Source organism: Athene cunicularia (assembly GCF_003259725.1).
Source record: "Athene cunicularia isolate RWA chromosome 2 unlocalized genomic scaffold, athCun1 chr2_part1, whole genome shotgun sequence".
NCBI lineage: Eukaryota > Metazoa > Chordata > Aves > Strigiformes > Strigidae > Athene > Athene cunicularia.
Window position 1 is genome coordinate 23382381 of NW_020799095.1, and position 27322 is coordinate 23409702.

The following is a 27322-nucleotide window of genomic DNA, read 5'->3' on the forward strand; positions in this document are numbered from 1 at the left end:
AGATGCTTGCTCACACCTCTCAGGGAAGAAGAGAATCAAAAGGGCAAAAGTTAGAAAACTTGTGCATTGAGATAAAGACAGGTTAATAGGTAAAGCAAAAGCTGCATGCACGGGCAAAGCAAAGGCTGGGATTAATTAACCTCTCCCCATGGCAGGCAGGTGTCCAGCCATCCCCAGGAGAGCAGGGCTCCATCATGCTTGTGCCACTTGGGAAGACAAATACCCTCACTCCAATTGTCTCCCGTTCTTCCTTGTTATCCCACATCTTATTGCTGAGCATGATTATGTATGGTTTGGGATACCCCTTTGATCAGCTGGGGTCAGATGTCCCAGCCATGTCCCCTCCCAACTTGTGGTGGGGCAGAGCGAGAAGCAGAAAGGCCTTGATGCTGTGTGAGCACTCTTCAGCTAAAACATCCCTGTGTTATCAACACTGTTTTCATTTCAGATCCAAAATAGCCCCATATAAGCTATTGTGAAGAAAATAAACTCTATCCCAGCCAAAGTGTTAGTTTAAAAAAGTCTAAAAGCCCAGGAAGATCAATTCCCACTGCCTTGTATTACTGACAGAGATTTACTGTCGAACAGAGGTACCTAACCATATCGCCAGTAAAGTGAAATAAACCACAAAAGGATATTTCATTCTGTTCTGCAACAGGCTTCTAGCTCTAAGTCCCCAACGTTGACAGTGGTGGCAGACTAATATACAGACCAGCATTGCTGTCTGATAATACCAGGCAGCTCCTTATTTTAAACTTTCCACATGAAGAAAAAGTAAAATGATACTGAAATGTAGGATTTCAAATAAAATAGCTTTATCCACTATCATGAGGGTGCAAAGGACCTCATGTCTCTTCTTACTGCAGTCCTTTTTCAAGTAGTCAGTACAGAACTATAATGTTACAGCTTACATGTAGAGACACATTTTGTGCAGTCAGATCTAAATTATGTTAAAAATTCTTTGCATAAAATTTTGACTGCATATGTTTTCTGACCCTGATTTATCTCTTTCTTGTTTTTTTAATAGTACAAGCTAAAACAGGGTAGGAAGATCTCGAATGAGATTAGGTATAATCCTAGAATTTTCTCAGTATAGGTACACATGGGTGCAACTAAGGAAAAAGTGCTCCTTATTTCAGTCCATCTTCTTATATTCAACTTGTTCTTCATAAGACAGAAGAGGGAGGTTACATTAGCAATAAGGCTGAGGATTTTCCTGAACTCCAGAAAAGGAATTGGAACATAAGTGCAAATGGAGCAAAAGAGAATTGCTAACAGTTACAACTTTTTCTGTTTAGTTGGCATATTTCTCCTAGCTAGGGAAACGTGAAGGTGTGATTGTATAAATGCAGATTCATTCTGCCTGTCCTGTTCATTACTTGGTGTCAATATGCTGTACTTAATATATTAGATTACATTTATATCAGTTGGTTGCCTGGGCTGATTGATTTATCAAAAAGTTGGTCTTTCTGATTTTAATAAGCCTCTGTAAAGATTTAATCTTAATCATTTGGGGTAGCAATGCCTGACAGGTAACTTTTTTTTTTTTTTTTTTAAATAGCTTAAGACAAAATAAAAATCTCATTATATTTGGAAAAGTATGGGCAGGGCTAAGCCATGATTCAGGGGAATGTCCTTTTAAATTAGTACTTTGAGATGGATGTAAATAATGCGATCGGATGTCATAAATGGAAAAAAGAATGGGAGGAGAAAAGGTTCAAAACAGCTGCCTGGCAGAAATTTTTCACAGAAACAAAAAATGTGTGGCATGACCTACCAGACATGATTATGCTATGGAGAGTTAAATATTGGTCTATTCAGGGAAATTAGAAAGCATCCAGGGCCATGTGGAGCACACGAAGGTTTGATATGGGGGAAGCCAATAAAATATGCTTATTATCATATATTCTTGAATATACAGAGATATTAATGCTGGATTTACTGTTGGTTGTACATAGTTTAGATCATCACAACACACTGTCCATCAGTAGCCTCTCCTTAATGAATCACTGGGAGAACTCGTTTGGGTAATTTGTTTAATTTTTGCCTTCTGACTTTTTATCTGCTTAATTATAGGTTTCTTCTGAATTTGCTGCACAGAAGTTACCTGTCCGGGTGGTATTTAGCATGCTGTGGAATCATGATGATTGTGAAGTCCCTTGCTAGCAGTGGAGAATGAATGTTTACTGTGGCAGAAAGGTGTGTTTAGTTTCTACTACTTATGACTTTTTAGACACAGAGGAATTTCATGAGGAATATTAGTTTGTTTCTTCTCTATCAACTCTTTGATATTTCTTACAGAAGATTTGAAGTTGTTTTAAATCACTAGCAATTATCTTTGCTTAACTGAGACATGATTTAGAGATAGAGCTACAATCTGCATAAAGCAGTCCCACAAGTAGACTAAGAAAGCGGACATGATTCTTATGCGGATAACAGTAAACTGCAGTTTGTCTACATTAAATGTAGAGACTTTCAGGTTTATATTTTTTTTTCAGTTATAAATATGTCTTAGTAAAGAAAACTGTCTCTAGGCAATAATAGCTAACTTGCTGTTGTGCACTTAGGTTGTCTCCCATGTAAAAAATTGATCGTGAAACTGTACAATTCATCATAAGTGAATCTATCTTTGAGTAAATTAGCTTTGACTAAAAAAAGTAATCATGGTAGCAGAAAAATATTGTTCTTTTCTTCTGTAACTTACGTGTATATACAGTTTGAACATAAATCCTACAGTGATCAAAGTTGGAAAGATAATTTCTGACCAGGAGTTGAGAGATTATTTTCTCTAACATAGCATGATGTTTAGTCAATTTGTGATCTTTGGGGACGAAGCCAGGAGTTTTTTGTTGAGTCACTTTTTTAACAGAGTCAATAGCCTGACTAGGGTAACAGCTTTGTATTAATTATATTTCAGTGAGTGAAAACCTATTTGTCACTTTTATGTATTTGGTTCTAACTGATTTTCTTTTCCACTGTATGTGACAGATCTGACCTCACAATAACTTGGACACTTCATTTACATAATCAGAAGGCTGCAAACAATGTTTTTTCCAAATTATTTGGTTTGATATAACAATTATTGGACAATATTCTATGAAAACTATAAAAATTATGGTACAGAAAGTCCCTTGGAAGGCAGGTATGGCTGGATTGTCTACAAACCACTAAAAATAATTAAATCGTCTCTAACACCCTTAACACTGTTTTTATATAAATTATATAAAATATGCAGTGCATATGATGGTGTAGCTGTTATATTATTGACAGTTAGTTGTCCTGACAGACAGATGTGCTGTCATTTAAAATTCATACCAGTAAATCCTGTAAAATATTGCAAACATTAAAATGTTTGTTTGTTGTCCTACATAAATCATACATCTTGCATGCTGTTATGATATTTTAAATATTTACTGGTTTCCTTTTTTATTAATTTTAGAAATAAGAAATAAACCCAAAGTAAAATGTTAATGATAATGATTGCATGCGAGCAATTGAAGATGAAATAAACCCAAAATGTTCAGGTATTATCTTGAGAAAAGGGAGGGAGTAGTAATCTATTTGATTGCTATATTGTATGAAAATAATTGGTTCATTATCATAATTACATTCTTGTTCATGATATCAAGGTTGAAGAAAGTAATAGTAGCAGTAGAGGGATGTCATTTTACTGATTCTGTCAGATATTAATTGAGGAAATGAGTTGTGTGGTGCTGAAAAGAGACAGGGTCAAAATCAAACCCAGGGGATTTCATATTCTTTACCATCTGTGTTGGGAATTCCAAACTCAGCCATGGACTGGAAAAGGATAGAAGGTTGCATTACCTTCTTTTCCATTTCACTTCTTAAAAAATTATGTTTTCAAGATAATGTTACAGTGGAATATACATATTTTTAATTCTAACTTTAAAGTTTAGCTTTTTAACAGAGAAACATTATGTTTGTATTTTGAAATGCTGCATTATTTATTCTGGTTCTAACAATTTTTCCTTGATCATTAATGAAAGCCATTAATGGTTTCAGCAAATGAGTGTTGGCTTTTTCTCTCCCTTACCCCAGAAATCTTTAATAATAAGAGGAACCATTTACTTTGATCTGTTCAGTGGTAAAACATAAATAGTTTAAAAGATTTATGCCAGTAGAACATGGAGAGTATAAAATGAGCTTGGCATCGGTTCTAAACCCAACAGATGATTAACTGGGCAGTATTAATGGATGTTCAAATAGATTTTGATTAGTCATACTACCAGCTCAACTTACTATAAGAGAAGACTTTACCAGCTGAATAAACACGAGAATGTTTTGTTTGGTTTTTACACAAAACTGTTGTGGTAGTTAGAAAATATTTCTTCCAAAGTTCTCCAACAACTCATTTTGCTTTATCTAATTAAAATTTCTAAATGTTCTTGGATATAGATTTGAAATGACAGCATGGTAACAAAATCGAGCATTCGGTGTGTCTTAAATTGCAAAAGCAATGAATATTTTTTGAGCCTAATCGGCTGATCTGATTTAGCTACAACTTCGAAATATGTCATCTTGATGGACATATGGAGCTTGAAAACATCATCTGAACATTTGGCAAATATAAATGTGAGTTTAAAAAGATCTCAAAATGGAAACTCTTTTTGGTTAACAAGATAAAGTTCTGGATCATTCACTGGTACATCTGCCCTCAGCTGATCCCTTACAGTGGAGGGAGCACAATGAGAGAGGTCTGGGAGCACCCGGTTGCCTTGGGCGTTGTGTCCGCTCCCAGCTCTGACTGACACAGCAGCTGTTTGGTGGCTGGCTCTTAGACATTTTTGGCTCTTTGAACTAAGGCCATAACAGTGTGACTAAATGCTGTAGTCTTAGCTCGTAAAAGATGAAACAGTGTTTGCTGAAGGTGACCCTTTTTTTTGAAAATGAGTCAGACAAATTTTACAGTGACTGTAACACAGTTTTCCTATGTTATGAACGATTTTATTTTCCTGCAGAGCGCAATGTCTTAAATAGAGTGTGAACTGTATCAGATTTATGAAACTATTTGAATGTGGTTATGCCAAATATTTGGTCTTTGACACTGTGAGGTGGTTTTGATTTTTCTAATCGTGTGGCTGGGTGTTGGGGTGTAAATGAAAGGAAAAGCACTGTTTTCTCAGACCCCCTGAAGAAAGTTTAAAAAATACTGAAATAGCCGGACATTTCTGTTAGTACATATGTGTCAGTGTTTGACAAGAATTATATTACTTAAACAGATCTACATTTTGAACTGTCAAAAAGAAAGAGTTTGGGTTCTAGCTGGTAATTAACCCCTACCACCTCTTTCCCATCCTCGGCTCCTCTGGCAGGGTATGGGAGGACCTAATCTGTCTTTCATCCTCTCTGATTGCCTCTGTAATTGAATGTATGTGTCTATACCCGCTGCAGTGGCTGTGCACTTCCACTTCAGGAAGATGGCATTACTGAATCCTGTCTGTCACAGCCAGCATTAGAACTTCAAGTTTAGAGCGAAAATAGGATTTTACTTAATGTTTGTAGGGTTTCTGGGAAAGGACAAGAAAGTGTATCTTGGGGTTTTATTGTTGTATTGCTTTATTTTGCTATTGCCTTTTTTTAAAGAAAAAAAAATAATTCCAGTTTCTCTTATTTATTCCCTGTGAGCCTGTGGCAGTTGGTGTTGCCCTTGTGCAGATTTGAATGGCATGACTTTTGGCAATAGGCTGCATCAACTCTCACTGCAAATATCTCTTTGCTACCTCTCCAGCAGCTAACCCTGCTCTCTGCTTCTTAGTGAAGAAGAGTGTCTCGTGTCCACCCATTAATCAGTGTAACCTGTAACTGGCCTTCTCCCATCAGTCCTGTGTCTTCACCCTGATTACTTTTATTCCTGCTTTACCCCTGCCTGTCAGGCATCGTGGACCTGGGAGCCCTCCCAGCTTCTTATACATCACATTATTTTTCAGTAGCTGGAAGGAAGAATTATATGCTGATCCATGGACATCTCTACGAGATGCATTTAATGGATGGTAAGGCTGTCAAATATTTGGAAGTGATTTAGGAGGAATGTTTCTTGCCAGTTTGAATAAGTGTCAGAAATCTGGGATTTGCAGTAAGGTTCTCTACTTGCCTGAGCAGCAGCTGCCTGCCCACAAGAGCTTTGGAACCAGAAATTAAACTGTGGCATGGCTCTGCTTGTAAAAAAGTCAATGTTTGCCTGCTGTCTTGATGACAATTTTTAGCACTTCTTGTAAAATGTTCCCTAATTAAGCACTGGCATGTGCCTCTTCCTAGGAATTAAATGTTTAATATTTCAGAAAGAAAGGAGGAAATATTTCTCAGCCAACTGGGAGGAATTGGCAGCTGTGTTGAAACTCTTTGATATTGCTAAATCGGCTATTGAACTGAAATGGAAAGTCAGATTAACGCTTATAAAAGTCGCATGATAATTTTGTTTCCTTCTTATTGGTGTGACATGTATGTGATATGCAGCTCCATTGAATCTTTACTCTGTATTTTATGGGTATATATAGATCTGCTGTTTGAGCTGAGTCACATTTCCTTTCTTCTCACAATCCTTCACAAGCAATGCAATTAAACAACTCATGAAAAGTAGTACAGTAGTAAAATTTCTTTTAGAACAGTGTTTTAAACACTTAAAAGAGTGTATCTTAGGCCTATACCATGGTGACATAAAAAGCTCATGCAAAAAAACGTAAATATTATTAAAGGTTTAAAGCTACTGGAATATGTGTGCTAATTGTATGCTACTCTTACACCCCTTAAGAACTTTTTCCTTACATGCACACCTGCTTTGGGTAGGAGGGGAACTTTTAGGATGTTAAGCACTGTCAAATGTGAGTTTTTACCTGAATTTTGGCACCAGAACTTGTATAGGCTGTTAGTCCATGCTGTGATATATTTTTGGTGCTTCTAAACCAATGATTTTTCGGTTCTTTGATAGGTGCCTTATTGTTGTTCCAAAGTGAAAGAGATGGTTGGAAAAGATTTCAGCTGGAAAAATTTTCACTAAAAGGGGAAAAGTCTTAATGGGGATGGCAGAAAGCCTTGTATGGGGTCATTTCTGCCAGATATAACAAAGTATTACAGCGATACTTTAATGGATAATACATTTTTTTTTTTTTTTTTTTTTTTTTGTAACAGCTACTTCTGAAATCAAGAGATTGGGCAAAATTGAAACTGGTACTTCCTTCATTTGTATATGCAAGATCTCAGTCTTCTAATGCATGATAGCCTGTTCTGTAGGGAAAGAAGCTTCCACATGTCTGGCACTAGTGACGTAGCAACCAACAATCTGGAATTGCCTTTTCATTAGCAATGGCTCTTAATGAGTAAATTGGTACTTCTCATTACTCTGTTTCTTACTCTTTATTGTATGCATACTATTTAACAAACACACTGACGTAATAAGTAACTATTATTTTCCAGTCTTTGATGAGTGTATTGTAAATATCTGGGCTAGCTGAAAAGTAGAGTCTTGAAATTCAGAAGTTGTTTCTAAGAATGTGTAATGACTTGCAGACTTTTAAATTTGAAATCTTTATCTTTGTTTTCTCAGAAATGGGTCTGGATTAGTTAATGATGTACAACACATCAAAATAAACTTCTTTCCTATGTAAAAACTTTCAGCCAATAATGATTTCTGATTAATTACATTTGCACCACTATCTATGTTTTGAATAACATTTTCAGATACAAAGTGAGTCCTCAAATATACTGTAAAATGAGAGAAGCTTAAGGGCAAGCTGTGCTGTTAGTGAGTGATGATACTTCTATCTGGCAGTTCAGTCAGCTTGAATAATACAAGGTTTATGTGATTTATTACCTTACAATGCTGAAATAGTATCTACTAGTACAAATGTTTCCATTTAAAAAGAAAAAGAACTTATTAAATGGTAAAGATAATGTTTTATTAATTTTTCTTCTTGTTTTTATATTCTTGTTCCCTGCAGCAATAGTGCAGCTGCTCTAAGTATAAATGCAACTACCAACTTGCTTAATGGGGTAATTAAAGACAGTGGAGAAAAGTTATGTAACAGATACTTACTAAGTGTAAAACATATTCAAGACAGTACAAAATGATATATTAAACTATGGAAATGTCTCCTGATGATGGGAAGACATTGAATACCACTTCTTGAATAGTTCTTTTTCTAAAATTGAATGTGGAAAAAAAATGGCCTGCCCTTAGTTCTGCAGATTCTGATTTCTTTTTGTTCATTTTACTTCAGTAGGATAATTAAACAATTTTCCCCATTATTAACCCAGCTTCCCTATATAGTTAAAAAAACCAATGTATTTAAGTCCTGGCTAGCAGCTGCATTATCAGGAAGACCATTATGGAAAAACAGTTTTCAGGAAAATTGCTTTGTCTTCAAATTACATCCAGCATTGCTCTGTACAGCTTTGTGTAGAGCATCCTGAATGTAACTGAGGACAGAATCCAAGGACATAGCGCATTGTGTAGTTTAGCAGGGAAAATAAAACCTGCACATTTAACATGTTCAGAAATCTGTGATTAAGTAATTGAAGACTTTTATTTTCAAAACTACAAGCTTTTGAAAGGGGACTTGTATATTTTTAAAGCTAGTATGCAACATTCTGGGACAGCTTCCTACGCACTAGGCTTCTCAAATTTTTCCAGTGGTGTATTATTTGGGTTACTCGCTACAATTGTTTTCATTTAGTAACAAAGTGACAAATTCAAGTGTAGTTCGCAGTACAACTGTAGCAATAAGGTTATAAAGATATAGAATTCAATACACATTTGAAAGGAGACTTTTTACATTTTAAAGAATGGATCATAACATGGCTTTGCTATTAGAAGAGATGTATATTCATGTTTTAAAAGAATTAAGTGAAAGTTTGGAGAAAATATATGATAGTTCAATACAATGTTTAAAAAATTTATTTTAGTGATAAAGTGTTGGATTGCAGTACTGGAAGATTTGGAAGATGTACTCTGATGTCCTATGACACTCTGTCTTTTTACAGCTCATACCGGATCATTTTAGGTAGGATCCAGCTTGTTTCAGTCCTAACTCCCAGTGCCAGTACCACTCATAGTCTTTCTCCCCTTTCCTGGTCTTAAACCTATCTCTCTTCTAAGTTTATCTTTTCTGATTCCTTCGCTAACATTCTGGTCTGTGAATTTGCTTCCACTCCCTACCATCGGGTGCTGTGTTGGGAACACAGGGCGGTTGCTCTGGGTCCACCTTGCAGTGAGAAAAATAATTGCCAGCAAGGTACACGCTTGGCTGTTGTAGCGATGCTTCTCATGCTGGCAGGTTCGCACCTGCATAATCAGTCTCTCACACACAAGGTGGAGTGCTTTGATCAGCGCTCTGCAATTACTGTCTCTGCTAGAAATTGCATGACTTCTGATTCTTAAAGCTTTATTCTAATTCTAAGTGTTCTTTTCTTGTTTTGGGTAGGTCAGGAGGTATATCTCTGGTGCCAGACAGTCTCTACTTGCTAAACTTCAAACTCTTCTAACTTGAAAGAATATGATAGTCCTTCTTAGGGAATTTGTTGTCAGTTTATTTTTTAACTTGTGGGTGGTTTTGTTTTGGTTGTTCCTTAAAAAGAATCCAGACAAAACAAACCCAAACCCGTTTCCTCAAGCATCACCATAAGGAATATGTTTGGCTGTAGAATAACTAGATTAAATTAGTAATAATCAACTAATATATGGTTTGTCAGTGGAAATTGGTAATACCAAGCACAGGCATTACTCCCATAAACTATGTGTTTAAGGCTAAAATTCTAATTGGAAAGCCTTCTATATACATTACAGAAACATAACAAAAGCCATCCTTTTATTTTCATGGAATGTCTAATCATTTTATCGTGTTACTCTAGGGAAAATAGGGTGGTTGTTTTCTCTTTCTTTTGGAGAGTGTGGTTGGTGGGAGGGTGCAAACAGTTGTTACAATTTTTTTCAGTACTGATGCACTTCTTGCTCTATTTCATGTGCATTTCTTCCCTGTCTTTGGGAAATTTTATGTTGTTTTTGTTTGTTGTCCTTCATGAACACAGAAGGTAAGTCTTCATGTCTTTAAAAATAAAAAGTTTTTCACAGATCTTTTGAAAGTTTTTCTTGCTTACCTAAACTGGTTTATATTGAACTGATCCTTCCATTACAACATTCACTGTCCCCACTTGACAATTTTGCTGGGTTTACTTGTTTACTTATTTTCTTCTGCATTTCTCTTCTGGAGTTTGGCTCAGGGGTTCTTCATGACTGGAACTAAACTAGTTTTGAAAATCTGATACAAAAATATTATTTCTGATGTATAAAATCTTGTCTCATAAAAGACTGCAAGATACCTCGTCTAACAGTCGTGATTCACAAAGATGTGTGCTGTAGTTAATCTGGAGTAGTGAACTGTATGTACATCTCCTCTGACATTTCAGCTGGACATGCTTCTTAAAACTATGTCACACTATGATTATGTTAATGTTACATCATACTGCATTCCTGTCCAAAATCTGAATGGTACATACACTTTTGTTTAATGTATAGATATTTAATGATTGCTTAATTGTGACCGTTTTTAGTCATGTATGGTATTAGATACTCTAGCTGAAATGTTCCAATAGCAGATTTTTTTTTTCTCATGTCCTTTTCTATTCTTATTTTTTTACCCTTAGGCCTTTACAGAGCTGAGTTGCTCATCGACAGTATGGAGACAGGGCTTACTGGTACCTAGAGCTAGCTCTTGCCCTGGGCTGCAGCAAGGCACATGGTTCCCTTGTGGTCCCTGGGCACTGCTCATGTGTGGGTCCCAGCAACACCTGCCTCTACACTGGCTGGCTCTTTGTAGTACACTTCTGAATGCTACTGTAAAAAACATTACATGAAAACATTGTCAGTTTGCGTCTACTATATAGAAGACTTTATTAAAGTTTTAGTTTTTTAAATCTTTCTGTGCTTCTACCTCATTTCTGAAATCTGCACACTTTTCCACAGTATTGACTGCTAACACTCCAGTAAAGCAATTTTAACTCTGTCAGTCTTCAAATTAACTCAGAATATGATGTCTTTTTTTTTTTTTTTTTTTTTTTTTTTTTTTTTTTTTTTTACTCAACAATGCTGAATTATCTTAAGTGTTTGTAATGTCTCCACTCACCATCACAGCTGAACACATATGAAAAAGCCAAGAGTTGTACAGGATAATAGTTGAATGCTGACAGTAATAATAACCAAAAAAAGCTTTTCTTGATAGGACATACTTTTCCATTGAAGTATATTGACTTGACACTTCGTGTGTACCTCATCTTTAATTCTTTATTTTATATATGTTGTGTATACTCTCTAAAGTATTTTAAGGTTATCTGATAAAGATGAGTGTAGTAAAAAACAGGCTTTAGTAAGATACGTGAAGAAGTTTCTGGTGAAATTCTGAATAGAAGTTTAACATCCCACACTAGCAATAAAAATATGAAGAAAAATGCATCCGGTGGATTAAAAAGCTCTTAGTAGTCACACTGCAAAAAGAAATAAATCATTATTGACTTGTATTGTTTCTGTTGAAACATCCCTGCGCTCGGAAACACCAATATTTTATATTTTCCATAGTAGCCTGACTTTAAGTTTCAGAATCAGTGCCCAGGAAACTTGCAGTTGATAATTTTTTTTTTTTTTAGAGTGGCAGAACAGAGTAGTCCTGGGGATAATGTGGACTGGTTGGTAATATGGATTTGTGCAGGCAAAGTATGACTTGGTGTAACCAAAATCAAAATGATACATCTAGAAACACGAAGCAAAGGTCATATTTTCAGAAAGCTCCTGGATCCATGACTGGGGAAAGTCCTCTAGAGTTCCTCTTAGGAAGTCAGAGCAGAAAAGGTAACTCCTGATGAACTCCCAGTTTGATGGAGAATAGTTCGGTCTCTGTGAAACAGTGCAGGAAAGACTTAAAGTCAGCATTTAGTAGAAAGGCTAAAAGACTTTTTCTTTAATCTGTGAAATCGATACCAGAAGAGCTCTTAGTGATTGATGTTGATGGTATAAAAGGGTGCAGAAGAGCAGGAGGAGGTGTGGAAAAATGTCACATAAATATTGCTTGAGGAAACTGCAAAACCCCCTCTTTATTTCATCAACAACTGCCTTAAGTATTACTAGGCATAAAATGCATAAATCCTTTCAGAGGGGGAATAAATATTGGGTGTTTCTGAAAAAAAATGCATTAGATAATAGATCACATTTAATGATTTGGAAATATTTGGGGGAGGTTAAGGTTTGGTAATAATCCAGCGAAACCTTCTGGCCTAGTGGACCCTAGGAACCTGTGAAACACTAGAGAGATGTATTTTGCATATAGTCAGAGATGCTGTGTGAGGAGTATAAGTATCTCATTATACTCAACCTGTGTCTTGGTGGATTCACATAAGCAAGGCTGAGATTCCATAATGTTGGCATATTTTCACTTTGAGGTGTCTGATTTTTTTAGTTACTTAAATAATGTTTATTTCAATATTATTACTGTCTTTTGAAATAGTTGTTGGGGTTTGTCGTGGGGGTGGTGTTGTATAAAAGTTATAGGACAGTTTTTGATGGTCAAGGCAGGTCCATCACTGACAAACATCTTGCGATATCCACTTAGGCTGTGGTCATCAGGGAGAACAGAATACAGAATCGTCTAGGTTGGAAAAGACCTTGAAGATCATCCAATCCAACCATTAACCTAACACTGACAGTTCCCAACTACACCAGATCCCTCAGCACTATGTCGACCCGACTCTTCAATCCCTCCAGGGATGGGGACTTCACCACCTCCCTGGGCAGCCCATTCCAACGCACAACAACCCGTTCTGGAAAGAAATGCTTCCTAATATCTAGTCTAACCCTTCCCTGGCACAACTTGAGGCCATTTCCTCTTGTCCTGTTGCTTGTTACTTCAGTAAAGAGACTCATCCCCAGCTCTCTGCACTCTCCTTTCAGGTAGCTGTAGAGGGTGATGAGGTCTCCCCTCAGCCTCCTCCAGACTAAACCCCCCCAGTTCCCTCAGCCGCTCCCCGCACGACCTGTGCTCCAGACCCTGCACCAGCTCCATTGCCCTTCTCTGGACACGCTCGAGTCATTCAATGTCCTTTTTGTAGTGAGGGGCCCAAAACTGAACACAGGAATTGAGGTGCGGCTCCCTGTCCCTGCTGGCCACGCTATTGCTGACACAAGCCAGGATGCCATTGGCCTTCTTGGCCCCCTGGGCACACTGCTGGCTCCTGTTCAGCCGGCTGTCAATCAACACCCCCAGGTCCCTCTCTGACTGGCAGCTCTCCAGCCACTCCTCCCCAAGCCTGTAGCGCTGCTGGGGGTTGTTGTGGCCCAACTTAAGGTATGGTTTTAGATACTTCAATTAATATAATAAAAATCATTGCATTGCTGGATGCTAATATACACACCTGTAGCCCAGCCCTCACCTCTCAAATCTGCGTTCCAGCCTGGCTTCTGAGCATATTTACTTGGTTGTGGCAGGTGTGTTTCTTGGGCTGCAGGGCTGCTGCATCAGAGCACCCTGGAGTTGGGGATAGGGGAGTCTACCCCTATTTTCAGTTTATTTGTTTCAGCCCATAGTTGAAGATAGCTACACTACCACTGCTAGAGGGCTAGGTAGAAAACAATCTACTTCATCATCATTTTATTGTTATTAGCAGGTCGTAGAGGCTGTTTTCTTCTTTGCCTACACAGTTCTCTACATTTGTGTGTCATACTGGAAGCTTAGAAAAGGTTCAAGATGACCTGTGTTGGAAAGTATTACATGTTTATGGGCCAAGTTTTGTAAATATTCCCAGTCCAAAAAAGTGATTGGCTGGAAGGGAAGCTTGTGAGAAGCATAAGAACAGGGAATAGACTGGTTTATGAATGGAAGTGTTAAAGAACTTTAATTGCCATATAAGTACATTTCAGTTTTTGTTTTTTTGTAATTGTTGCAGAAGGAAGAAACATATTCCAAATCTGGAAGCCAGAAGCTTTGGTGACTTAACATGGGTTAAATCTAATTTAAGTGTCTGTAGCTGAGTAGGTAACATGGCACCTCTTCTATATGCAAAGATCATGTTGATACTTTAGGGAACGATTAATCTGACGGGTTTTAGAGATGTATTTCTAGCCAAGATGGTGTGTATCTAATTGACTACAATGAAGTATAGCTGAAATGTAGATAACAATGGACACTAATGAATCCTATTCAAGACATGGGCAAGTGCAATATTGCACATTTCCATCAAAATGCATGTACTTTCTGAAATAGTTGTGAGAAAATTATATCCATTCTTCCCAGCATAGCAATATGAAGGTTTAAGCACTCGATTAATCGAGGAAAAAAAAAATCAAATGCATTGTATGGTTGACTGATTTATGCTGAGAAGTGCTGTTTATCTTTGAACTCTTGGATTGTAGGTCAGACTGGATTGCGTAACTTTTCCTTTGTTTCAGAACATTCCGTGCAGATGTGATAGAACAGATATATGCAAGAAAGACTTCTTTCAGACAAAATCTGAGTAGACTTCTCCAGCTGTTGCCTATCCTGGATACAATGAATAGAGGCTTGGGAAGTGACCTCAGCCCTAATAAACTGCACTAAGCTTTTAACTGGTATTTTGGAGTGAGGGGAGAAAAGTTCTGATGAGTTCTTCTGAGCCATTTTCCTCAACTTTCTCCCCTTAAGAATGCTAAGTACTTTACTTGAGTTTGCTTTTATGTTTGTTCATGTACCTTTCCACAAGATGTTGAGGCTCTCATTTCAGAGAAATAATTTTACAGGAAGTATGACTATTTTGTAATGATTGCCAACATACCCAGAGTAAGTGAGACAGGGTTCTTTTCACTTTCGTTGTTAAAGTTGCATGATAAACTAGCTAACTTCTTAAAGCATTTTTTTTGTTTCCTCTTTCACTTCTAACATAACTTGGGTATTGACATTTAGTGAATTTATATTTTTTAATGAAAATATTGAGATCTTTTGTATGGCTTGAAGTGTTAATGCCATGTATATGTGATTTAGAGAAAAAAAGCAATGGGATGCTGGTAACTGCCAGAAGCAATGTGTTTTTACATCACCTGGGAAAGTAGCTTCTGTATTTTTCAAAATTTTTAGTTGACAAACTAGTTTTGAATTTAAGAGAAATTGTAAAAATGCATGGAAGAAAGTCTTACAATGACCTTCTCATTTAGTCCTGGAACAAGGAAAGGAATTTTTTTCTCCTTTATAGTCATATCAAAGTATTGAAGTACCTTGTGTCCTTTCTAATTTTGTGGAGTATGTGATTGTCAATAAAGTTCAAAATGTAAGTCTGAATCAGTTGAGAGCATATTTATTCATTAAAAGTACAAGACATAACATTGATGGACTGATTAGTGAGGTGAATGTTTGTCTAAATGCATGATGATTCCAACCCTGGAGAGTCCTTTTCAGTATCTTCTGGGCACTGGTAACTGTAAAATGTCCATGGTAGGCAGCAAAACAGGGAACTTTAAAATTCAAGGACAACAATTTCTGTTCTTTTCTATTCTTTTGCTGAATAGAATAAAAGAACATAAACCCAAAATGATCAGTTGGGTTACCTCTGCATCTTTGAAGTACTCATTTTTATACCCTGAGCTACTTTGTTGTGTGAGATGTAATAAATGATTTATTAACATTTTAGACATGGTTTTAGTGTTACATCAGAGAGTAAAGGAAACTTCTTCAGTACTGCGTCATGGTATGTATTTTAAATAGTGCCGCCAGATCCATGGAAAGTCCATGGAAATTCTGTTTTGAAAACTAACTAACACTGATAGCACTTCTTGTTGTGGAATCAGCTCATGTTTGTAGTCACAACAGTAACTGGGAAAAAAATTTTTTTTTTGGGGGTAAAGTGCTCAGATGTATAATGTATAATGTATTTATTATTCTGGTCCCAGTTTTATACAGTTTTTGTTGGAATTTTCAAAGCTAAATGCTTATTTCAGACTTTGCAGGAGTGCTGAGTTCCTCAAACTTTGTTTGCTGTACATATTGGAATCTCATGTATAGGCACAGAATACGATTTGGGACTAGATTTGCATGCCAAAATGTTGCACCAGTGGGTCTGTTTAATCTCCCATTACAAATGAATAGCTGTCCTGCCATTAGAAGGATCATGTTGTGTTGCGTACTTTGGCACAAATTTCCATCCTATCTGCAGCAGGAAGTTTGAAGGAGGCAAAGTGTTTAGTAGTGCAACCAGAGCTGCCAAGTGTTTTGTTCTTCCTGGGACAGGATGGCCCCTGGCAGCTCCGAGACACCTTGCTAAGGTGGCTGATACTGGGAGAATGGCCTGCAGCTGCGTTCTCTCACAGCTGGGAATATTCTGTCTTGCTGCAGAGATCTGCTCCTGGTGCAGTACTGGCCTCAGCTGTTTGTCAGAGTGTGCTGTCTGGTGGTATCATATGCCCCATCACCCTCAGGCAATGGCACATGTCCTAAAAGCCATCACAAGTAGCCCGCTTCCTCCCCGATGCCTCCTTCTGTGGACAGGCCACAGCAGCTCCCACTGTGCCATGAATCTTCATCTGAAAGTTGTGCTTTTAAACATCGTATGTGTGATCACATGTGTAAAGTCATCAAATGTGCCTAACTCTTAAGTTTTTGGTAAATACCTGGAATTGGTAATGAGTTGAGAAAAGTGAGATTCAGGCCCAGTAGAGGTGTGGAGAGTATGTTTTTGCAAGTATTTAGCTCAACACTTTTAAGTGAAAAAATCGAAGTGTAAACAAACAAATGAAAAGATTTCTGTAGAAATTAGCATCTTCATGTTATATATCTAGCATGCTCTAAATTATTTTTGTTTTTTTTTTTTTTTTTTTTTTTTTTTTTTTTTCCCCCCCAGTTCTTGGGATAAGGCAGCTACATACTGAAGGACAAGTGAGCTGTAATTTCCAGTTTTTATCTGTCTTTATACATTAACAGAGATTGAGAATGCCACTTCCCAGCAAGCTTTTTAGAAGGATCCTGTTTTAGATAATGTTTCTTTTTGTTGGTTCTTCAGTGATTAGCCTTGGCTTCTATATCTTCCAGCTAGCCTCTCTGAGAAGCTTGCATATAGTAAACATGCATTAATACATAATTTTCAGGGAAATAATCAGGAAACTTAAATAAGTATATCCTATCAGAATACAAGGTGGATTAAAAAATGGCTTTAACTACAGGGAAAACTGTTGTACTAAACGTGATCACTCAGGTGTCTCTTGTACAGCTATTTTTTTTGTCTTGAAGTCTACTGTATGCATATAAGCTTATATATATATATTTACTTTAAACACTGAATTCTCTTATTTTCGCTTCCTTGATAATAATGACATTTTCTTATTGTAGCTCACACATTAGCTTCATATTTTTTTTTCTGTTTTCCTGCATGAAACAAGATCATGTGCACAGTATGATCACTGAATCTTGATGACAATCAAGTCCATGGGCGCTAACAGTGAAATGAAATATTTCTAATTTTCTGTATATAGTTTTACTTGGAGTATAAATTAATTAAAGCGCTATGTAATTCTGTGGGACTTCTGGTTTATAGATGACAAATCTATCTCAATATATTTTTTTATTTGTATTCTGTGTACAGTTACTGCACGACTTGGTGCTCATCTTTGTTTTTTCTATGACAGAATCATATAGAAACTAGAACTACAAGTACATGTTCCATCACTAGCAAGAAATACCTTTATGAAGTTTGATTTCTTTTTAGTGGTGCTTTTTTTTCCCCAGTAGCTCTTATAATAAATTGTCTCATAATATGTTCTTTTTTTTACTTTATATCAGTAATTTGAAGTGTCAGTCTGCCTTTCAGGATTAGGACATGTGTTCCATTAACTTTCATGCCTCCCTAGCAGTCTTGATAATAGAATTATAGATATTAAAAAAACCATGAGAGATAAGTGTGAGAACTCTCCAAGAATATCTTGTACTAACATAATGCCATACTTGAACAGTCTTCTCTTTTTGTGACACTGTAAACTAAAAAAAAAAAAAAGTCTGGGTGGAATGATGGGTTTATACGATTCCATTGTAATTTATGTGCTCTATATTAATGAAATTGATTTATAGGTTATAGAGGTAAGTCAGAACTTAAAGTTACAATGTTACTACTCCTAATTTTAGAGTTTTAATAAGACTTGTAAGCCGTCAATAGAGCCATGTTTTTGCAGTCATTTATAGCTTAGAAGTCTCATGTTTTGTATAACAAATATTTGCCTAAAATACCTCTAGCGACCTTGATGGGAAAATTTCACTACAGTGAATTTGGATCTATTCTCAACTCTTTATTATTACTCTGAAAACAGTAGAAGCTACTTGCATGAATTCCTTAAACTGTAACCTACAGTTTCAAATTACTGAAGTCTGAAAGAGAACGTATTATTTCTCTATGTGTGGTCAGCATTCTGGAGATGTTTTGTTAGAATAATTAGAAATACTGAGTTTATAAACAAGTTGTCTGTAAATTATGCAGCTATCCTCAGTAAACCTGAACTAGAATGTAGTGGAAACTCATGGATACTGTGCAGCAACACTGACTGGTGCAAGCCATCTGTCTTTTCTGTGACGTCCCATCTTTTAACAACTACTTAGGTTCTATAGCAAGATGTAGAAAAATAATAAGAAAAAGCTTAAATCCTATTTTGAGAATTCAGTTATTCCTGTAGAAACCTAGAGCTAAATTTACTGTTGGCACACAAAGTCTGTGCAAGCTTGTCCCACAACTGTAAACACTAGTAGTCTGCATAATGCAGCAGTGCCCTTCCAGTCTTCAAAATATTCATTGAAAATATATGAAAGTACTTTTCAAGCTTAAGAGTTGTGTTTTACTCTGTACTGAGAGAACAGTTTGTGAGTGAGTGCAGCCCTGTAAAAGAGATCTCAAAGGAGAGTTTCTGATGTTGGAAATACCTGTGAGAGTAATTTTTGTGTATTGTGAACATGTACATCGCTGTTCAATGAGAGATCACTGAAGAAGAACCTGAACTAAATGATAGAACAATCTGTATTATGGGAAGAAAAATCTGCAGACAGAAAAGAGCATTTGAACAAGCGGGCCAGGCTTTGTTCTGAAATTAGGTAAATGCATAAAAAGTCAAGCTTTGGACAATCTATGTTTTTTTTTTTTCTACAGAAAATGTTTGAAAGCTGAATTTCCACAAGACAGTTTGATCAAGCTAGCTGTTGATTTTGCTAACATAGTTTATAGCTGCTGATCATCAATGAACTACAGGTTTAAAAGTTGGTCCAATAGTAAATCTTCTGAGAATTAGATTTCAGAAAAATATCTGCTGTGTATTCAGACTAATATTGTGAATAATTGAACATTCTTTTGATCCTCAGAGTACATTTTAATGACTCAGTAAATTTTAAAATCCGATGATGACAAATATGAAATAGTCAACTAAAAATAACACCCTCCTTAGTTAAAAGAACTAAGAATAAGCAATACTGTGAGCTACTTATGAGGTGTTCCACAAAAATAAGGTTGTTTCAACCATTGTTTTGGCCAATTTTCCCTCATCATCTTTTTTTCTTTTTAAAAGATACATTATTCTTGGTAAAAATCAGTTCTAGTGTCTTGTCAAACTGATCCACTTTGAGATGATGATAGATCAGATCAGTTTAGTACAACACAGCTTTTCCATGTGGATTTTTATTGTTCATAGTTGAGCTTTCTGGGTACTAGAGCAACTATCTAATTAGTCTGTTTAATCACACCGTGTTAACCTCAATTTGGAGAAACCAGATCAAATTCTGATGTTTACTGTGACTTCTTTTAAGTAAGAATTCTGTCTTCCTGAAAAGCCAAATTTAGCTTGAAAATCTTTCAGGTTCATAATCTTTGCTGATGTCAGGGGAAAGGCTTCATCTTCAAACTTATTATAAAAGGTGAAAAAAGTGTTTTGTGCATTTCTCTAGTTGTGTTACATTAAATGAAAAAAAAGTGTTTTGCTCTGCTTTACATTAGAAATAAGTAATGTGCATATTAAGTTCTGTTGGTTATTACTCTAGGAGTTCAGGTTTGCCCATTACATGAGGAAATGACCACACTTATTTGGATGTGATAGGTGAATACCTATCAACTTAATAACATGCATGTTTTTGTGCACTATTCTGTTTTTGTATGGTTTTGAAAATTAGGGCCAGATGGGTCAAATTGCTGCAAGGGTAATATAACCCTTCACTGCCCCAATGTCACAGGCAAGGTAAAAAGCTGTCTGTATCTGGAGAGTACTATAAAGGGGTGTGTATGTGTGTGTGTGTATATATATATAAAATTTTTGTGAAGTCCTGCTTTGTAAAGTCAGGTGCAGCTACTCTATATATTCAACCCTGTGTTAGTGTAATAGCAAATGGGAAGCAGGAGGTAGAAGCTGGAGCAGTCCTAGTGTAGCCTAGCCTGTGCATTGGTCTGAATGATCTTGGAGGCCCTATCTCAGTGTGGCCAGAACTGCTCTGGTTATTTATAAAGGGGCATACGTTTGTGGCTCTGCTATTGGAGAAATGTACAGTCAGCTCTAATGAAAACTGTTGGTCTCAGAAGTTACACAGAGTGACCGAATGCTACTCATAAAAGCAGTTCATGTCAGAATATGAAAATACTGTTTGTACTGAGAATAATTGTGTTCCACATGTTTTATATACATTCCAAACATTATACTTACTTTTGTGTACTAAAAATAGCTGTTTAACAAAGTATTTTGCAGATAAATACATAGTAAACCTTGCTTCTCTTTCCCCTGTAGTGTATCACAGATGGAGTAAATGGGGCTGTAACTCTCCTGGGTTTTTAAAAATGCACTGCCTTAGTTCAGATGCTGTGGCTGCATCATTGCCTCACTACTAAAATTGTCTGACTCAGTCTGGCATACTGGTTTCAAAGCCCTGCTAGATTAAACTGATAGCTTTGCTTAAAATCTCTTTATGGATTGTTAATCACCAAAACAGAGACTATAACGTATTGCAAATATTTACTGGACTGCAAGTGCTATCACGGCTGGATAATCTGGTAGATTTGAAAAGCAACAGTGAACAGCTATTCTGAATTGGTGAGCAGCTATTCTGAATTAATAACCAAGTAAAATGTAGAAGTAGTAACTGTAATGAGTTTTGACTTGTCTAATTGCTTGTCTTTCAACCTGGCAGAAGTCTCTCCCTGGAGTTCAAGGCAAGATTTCAGGATTTACTCTTAAAATGATCATTTTTAAATGGCAGGAAAGATGATTGAAATTAATAAAAGCTTTGTCTAGAAATACTTTGTATCTGTTGAATTTTCTTTTTTACGTATGATGTATGCTGGAATGCAGAAATTCAGTTGAAATTCATTAAATTCTGTCTGCTTGTACATTCACACCTTATTTTTCCCAGAAACTAATATATATGGATCTGTGAAATCTTTTTTAAAGATTCCCACACCCCCCCTCACCCCTTTTGTGGTTTTTTCCTCCTTTCATTGTAGTTTAGTGTTTTGTTACTTGCATAAGCTGATGTAATAAAATTTAAGTAACTTCTCTTAATTCAGTTTGTTTCCTGCCAAAGGATTTGTTTTGAAAACTTGGGTCTTACTCTCTCTTAACCCAGTGACAACTATATAGAGGAAGTTAATGTGCTAATCTTCTTGGAAGGTATATTTAACAGGAAATGTGGGCTATATTTAAAGCAGGAAAGGAAAGTGTTAATTGTAACAGGATGTTGATGAACATGATCTATCATTGTATAACCTAAAGGTTACCAAGGAGGTATCTAAATAAAAGAAATACAAATTGTGACATATAGTAAGATACACATTTTGCTAATATAACTCATAGATTGTATGATTGTATTGTGTTATTTTGATAGTGTCTGACTCCTAATGTTGACTGAAATGTCTTGAAACTTTTCCATTCTTTTATAAAGTTTACCATGCACAAAAACCCTGCCATTTTCATTTTTGAAATTATTTGATTCAGGTGAAGGATTTTCTGTATGAAAAACCCTGTAGCACTGCCACAGAAGTCCCAGTGGATAGCAGTCTGATGGGCAGAGGTGAGGAAGACAGCAGTTGAGGGGTGCTAGCAAGATGGTAGTTCTCATTTCAGCCATGTGGCTTAAGTGCTCTTGACTCAAAGGGATGTCAGGTGTATTCTTTAACCCCATATGAATGGAGTGCTCTTACAACTTAGCTCCTCTGTGCCCTTTCAAAATACGAAAATTTCTTGCTGACTTTATGAATTTTGAAATATTTTCCTCAGTTTTCCTCACATGCTTATTAGACTTCCACTATGGCTAGGGTAGCAATTTGGAATCAAGCACAAAATAAAACCATTTTTTATGAAGCTAACATTAATACAAATCCTTGTGGTAAAGCAGTATCTCTTCTAGAGTTAAAGATCCAGCCTCTCCAACACACTGCATGTTCAGTTGTCATCTGACAGTGTTGGAGGATTGCTGATGCATCATCCCATTTCCAGGCATTCTCCCACTGCCCCTAGACGGGGGTCCTGTGCAGCATCCCTCAGCCTTGCCTGGTGCTGAAACCCCTTCAGCTCATTCATTGTTCTGCAAGCCAAGATAGCCCAGAACCCTCAGAACTGGGCTGAGTGTCATTCTTCTGGACTGTTCAATGAACTGGTTAAAACTGACTGTTGCAAGCTTATTTTTGTGGCTATTCTGTTTTGGATAACACAAGCGTAGGCCTTGCACTTTTCCTGTGCTGATTTCCTGATAGAGAGTCTGTGCCAGCTCCCACTAACATCAGCACTGGGGCTATTCCAGTTAGATGGAGAGCATAGGAGGAGTCCTCAATTAAGCTCATTTTCAGCAAATTAACCATATATTTGCTGGTTCTTCCTCTAATTGCATTTTGTTTAAGTGACTTGTAGTTACAGTGTCATTACAATAAAAATATGAAACTTAGATATCACAAAATTATTTTGATCTCTGCTAAATAATTAAGAGGCGGCGTAATGGTGGCAGACATAGTCCTAGAAATTTGAGCTTCCAGATTTCTGTGGCTATCCATCTCTCTCCTACTTTGTATTTGTAGTTGGAGAGCTATGTTTTTAACAAACTGTCAGTCTGACCAGATACATGTGTTGAAGGTCTGGAAGCAATTTTCTTTTGAAGCCTTTGGTTGCTTTTTTTTTTAAACCTCTGTTAATGGACTATCAGTTAGGTATAGTTGGGGTAATAGCTAAAGGACTTGTATGTAGTCTTCACCAATACCTAGTGTTGATTATTTTATTACCACTGTAGGAAAGCAAGAAACAGAAAAATCTTGTGCATGTAAAACAAGTAAGATCCTGGGGATTTTTCAGAATAGAGCTCATTATTTGGTTATCTTCGTGAGTGAAGATTCAGCAGCTGAGTTGAATATTACAACTAACCCTGGAAGAATCAGTTTGAAGTGGGAGGAGTTCAATAAAGAGGTTGAATTTACTTCAAAATGTGCTGCTTAATGTAGTGAAACTGCATTCTGCAACTTTTAAAGATGCATCTGGAATGTGAAATTTACGAAGCTCAAGAGGTTTTTTTAATGACTGCAAAATTTTAATGAATTGAAAGATGTAAATATGTTTCTTTATGGTTTTAAAATTACAAAATTGTATGATGAGAGGATTGATAAATGTTTCTTTGGTACAAGTTACTATTTTGATACTACACATATTTTAGTTTGCTCCAGTATAAATGTATGTGTGTATTAAACTTTGAGATATTTCTTCCAAAATAGATTTGCTTTCTGCCTATACCTGCCCTTACAATATCAGATATGTCATTTTTCATTCAACATCTGATAATATTCTACGTTTGGGAGCTTTAATGTAGTGCTTGGCTTTTTTAAAAAGAAGAGCAATACAATGACTGCTCTTCAATTCTGTGCTTTGTGAATCTCCTTTTAAAAGTTATCCCAGCCATATTTGCTCAAATCTGTTGTTGCTTATTGTTACGGTAACATAAGTTTAATGCCTGTTTAGAAGGAAGACAATAAAGGCCTCTTCTGCAGCTTTGAGAAGCAAATTTTCTCTGAAACATTGAGCCTATTATTGTTGCTGTCTATTGAGCTAGGCAGTAATCAGCATTCATGCTAGTTCTGTTACGCTAGTTCTTTTTAAGATAGCATATACGTTCATGAATTCTGAGACATGTTGTCTTGTTCTCTTAGCCGTGGTATCACTGCATCAGAATAAATAGCAATAGATCATAGTTACAAATATAAATTATGGGGGCCAAACCAATCCTCAGTATTGTTACACTCACTTTGATGAAAGAAAAGTATGTTTTTACAAAAGTTTATCATTAAACAAATGTCACTATTTGGGACAACAAAGACAAATAAAAATAAGCTAACAGTGCAGTGTGTCAAACACATGATCTTAAACTTGTTGTTTCATTTAGCATTTCATCCCTAGAGTGGGGTTTTATGTTATCCCTGTTACTACTACAGGCTTTATTATACATCAGTCAGCCACTTGTAATGTGTTTTTTAGGTAACTACAAAAATAAATAGAGTGCTCTTTTCTTTTTCCTTTTTTTCTAGTGTTAATTGTTTCAAGTATGGAAAAAACACAGTTTTAAACGGGTAGGAGAGCAGTAGATTGGACCAATCCTGGAGAGTGGGAAAATGAACAATGGAGGCATGTTTTCATTAGATTAGAAATATTATTCTTTGGAACTCAAGGTGCAAATTATGCTATGCCATAATGTTCTTTTCAAACACACAAGATAAAATTTGCATATCTAAATTGGATCAGCTTGAATGGGTTTCCCTGCTGTCTCATCCCCTCAGCTGCAATCTTTCTGAAATGGCCTGCAGGTGGATCCAAATAGTAATTTTTAAGCCTATTTTTAAGAGCATCTCTAAAATAAATATTTTTTTCTTTTAGTTTTGTATTGATTTCTTGCAGTGAACATCAGCAAAAATTCTCCTATGCCTCATCTGAGTATAATCTACATGATAATTGGAGGTTTAAATTTAATTCTGTTTACACTGACTTTAGCAATTTCAACTGGCTCAATAAAATCACAATTGTTTGATAGTGTTAAAATAACAGTAGGTTTTGTTTGGGATTTTTTTTTTTGTTTGGGTTTGGGGGGTTTTGGGTTGGTGTGGGTGGTTTTGGTTTTTTTTTTTTTGTTTGTTTTTTTTTTTTAATTAAACATCTTAGAATTATGTGTAATTTCTTTATGATAAATGTGAAAAATTTTGCCATCCAAAGGGGATCGGGGGAAGACCCTGCAAACAATCTTATTCTATGCTTCTGAGTTTTTCTTCTGTTTTTTAAAGGTAAACTTGCTGATACGGTACTGATTTAGATTTCTCCCTTTCCATAAACTTCTTTCTTATAACTTTGATAATATTTTATAACATCCATCCTGACAGAAGTGTATGGATGATTTTTTTTTTTTTTAACCCAGTTAAAACCATTACATACTCATAGATTTTTCTCAAGTGTGATTTAATTCGTCTTATCCATCTGCTCAATTTATTTTGTGTTTGGTACTATGACAACTTCTAACTTAAAAGGAGAAACAGCAAAAGAAATACTTTAACTTCTGAGGATAACAGGGCTACAGTTCAAAGATAATATCTTAATTCCTGTAAAACACAGCTGAAAAGTTCTAAGGGGAGTATTTTTACTGTATCTCTCCATAGATATACTTTGATGTATGTAAAAAAAGTGTAGCACAGGCTATGATGCTTTCTATATGTGACTCCAAAAAACCAAGGAATGGATGACCTCAAGCTTATGCCACTTCATCCATGTTTTACTAGCTATGCATGTATTTTAACGGTGCAAAATTTTAATGTAAGGATAAGGAGTATGCTGTAAAGTTCTTCCTCACGCTGTGCTTGCTGAACCAAGAGCAGCAGGAAAGAGCTGTGACGTCAGCGGAGCTCCCCGAGGCCCTGTCCATGGTGCTGAGGGTTAGCCCTCGGCTCAAGGGCGAGAGACGGCGCTGCAGCTCTCTAATTCCTGGCGTTTATTACAAGGTTATATTCTGGGTGGGTTTGGAGTTTTGGTGCTTGTTGGCGTGTTTTGTTGTTGTTTTGGGGTAGTTTGGGTTTTTTTTGTGGGTATTGGTTTTGTTTGTTTGTTTGTTTGAACTTCCCATCTGGTATATGTAGAATGTTAGAGTGTTAATAGAAAAGTGAAATTTGTTTTGGCAGTTTTATGTAGGGATAGTTAGAACTCAACACTAGCAACTATTTATCAGTTTACCTACGGGCCTTAACTCAGACTGGTGTTTCTGTTCCTTTATCTAGAATATTTGAAGGCTCTATTATCTGTATAGTTCTGATTTATATATTGATGGCGTTTGTTTTGCTTGTTCATGCCGAAGTAATTTGAAATTTTATGAGAATAAACTAGGATTACTGCTGTATCCCATAATTGCGTTACTATTTTATATCAGTCAGAAAACAAAATGCTTCCTAATTAGTATTTCTGAATGCAATATGAAAATTGCATGTTTTTCTGAAGATCACAGTAACTGACTTGTTCCATCTGAGTGATATTCAAAGAGGTGTGATTGACCTAGAGTCCAATGACTGACTCACAGACCCTACTCTTTTCTGTTACCATAGTACGGGATTAATAATACTAGTTCTGCGAAACATCTTAAATATCATTTGAGGATATATGTAAGGAATGAGATATATTCCAGTGGTTGTTCTTTGACTGTAGAATTAGTTGTCTTGCTTTAGGCTTTTTGGGAGAAGATTCTGACTATGTTGTGACAGGGACAAGAGGATTTGGAACACCAGACTATATGGTGCTGTTGTGCTCAGTTTATTAGTGGATGAAGCAAGGAAGGATGGGCTGTGTCAGGGAGAGATTCTCACACATGAAAACACACATACACATCTCAAAAGTTAACTGACACATGCCCCCAGTTAGCACTGCAGTGGTTTGGCACAGCTGAGGTGGGGTGGGGGGAGAATAAAGTGCACACTCTGACCAGTCCCAGTGTCAGGCTTTGGACAATGCTTGGTGACAGCCCGCACTGCTTCTGCCTTGGGCACTCTGCTTCTGCAAGGTATTGCACCTCTGTATAACCAGTGTTCCCCCACCATCTCTGTTGGTCTGTGTATGGGTTAGCCAGGCAGCCACAGACTGCCAGTTGAATAAACCAGCAATGGTATCAGGATGCACCTTTACAGATGTTTTAGGTGTTGTTCTCCTGTCACTTGTTGTTCCATGGTCTGTACTTATGTTCGTAACATATTAACATAAGTGTGTATTTCTGGAGGTCACATCATGGATACCATGTTGTAATCCTGCAAATAGATGAGTAGAAAAATTTTGTGTGAGAGTGTAACTGTTTGGTTT

At 36.5% G+C, this 27322-nt stretch overlaps 1 protein-coding gene across 2 annotated transcripts in view; it reads left to right on the plus strand.

Moving 5' to 3' along the window:
* THSD7A (thrombospondin type 1 domain containing 7A) overlaps positions 1-27322 on the plus strand; it is a 267649-nt gene that overhangs the window by 15592 nt on the left and 224735 nt on the right. For both annotated transcript variants that reach the window (XM_026841560.1, XM_026841561.1), the window contains exon 2: positions 2077-2199. The gene's annotated coding sequence lies outside the window, so the exon portion shown is untranslated. The remainder of the gene's footprint in view (positions 1-2076; positions 2200-27322) is intronic.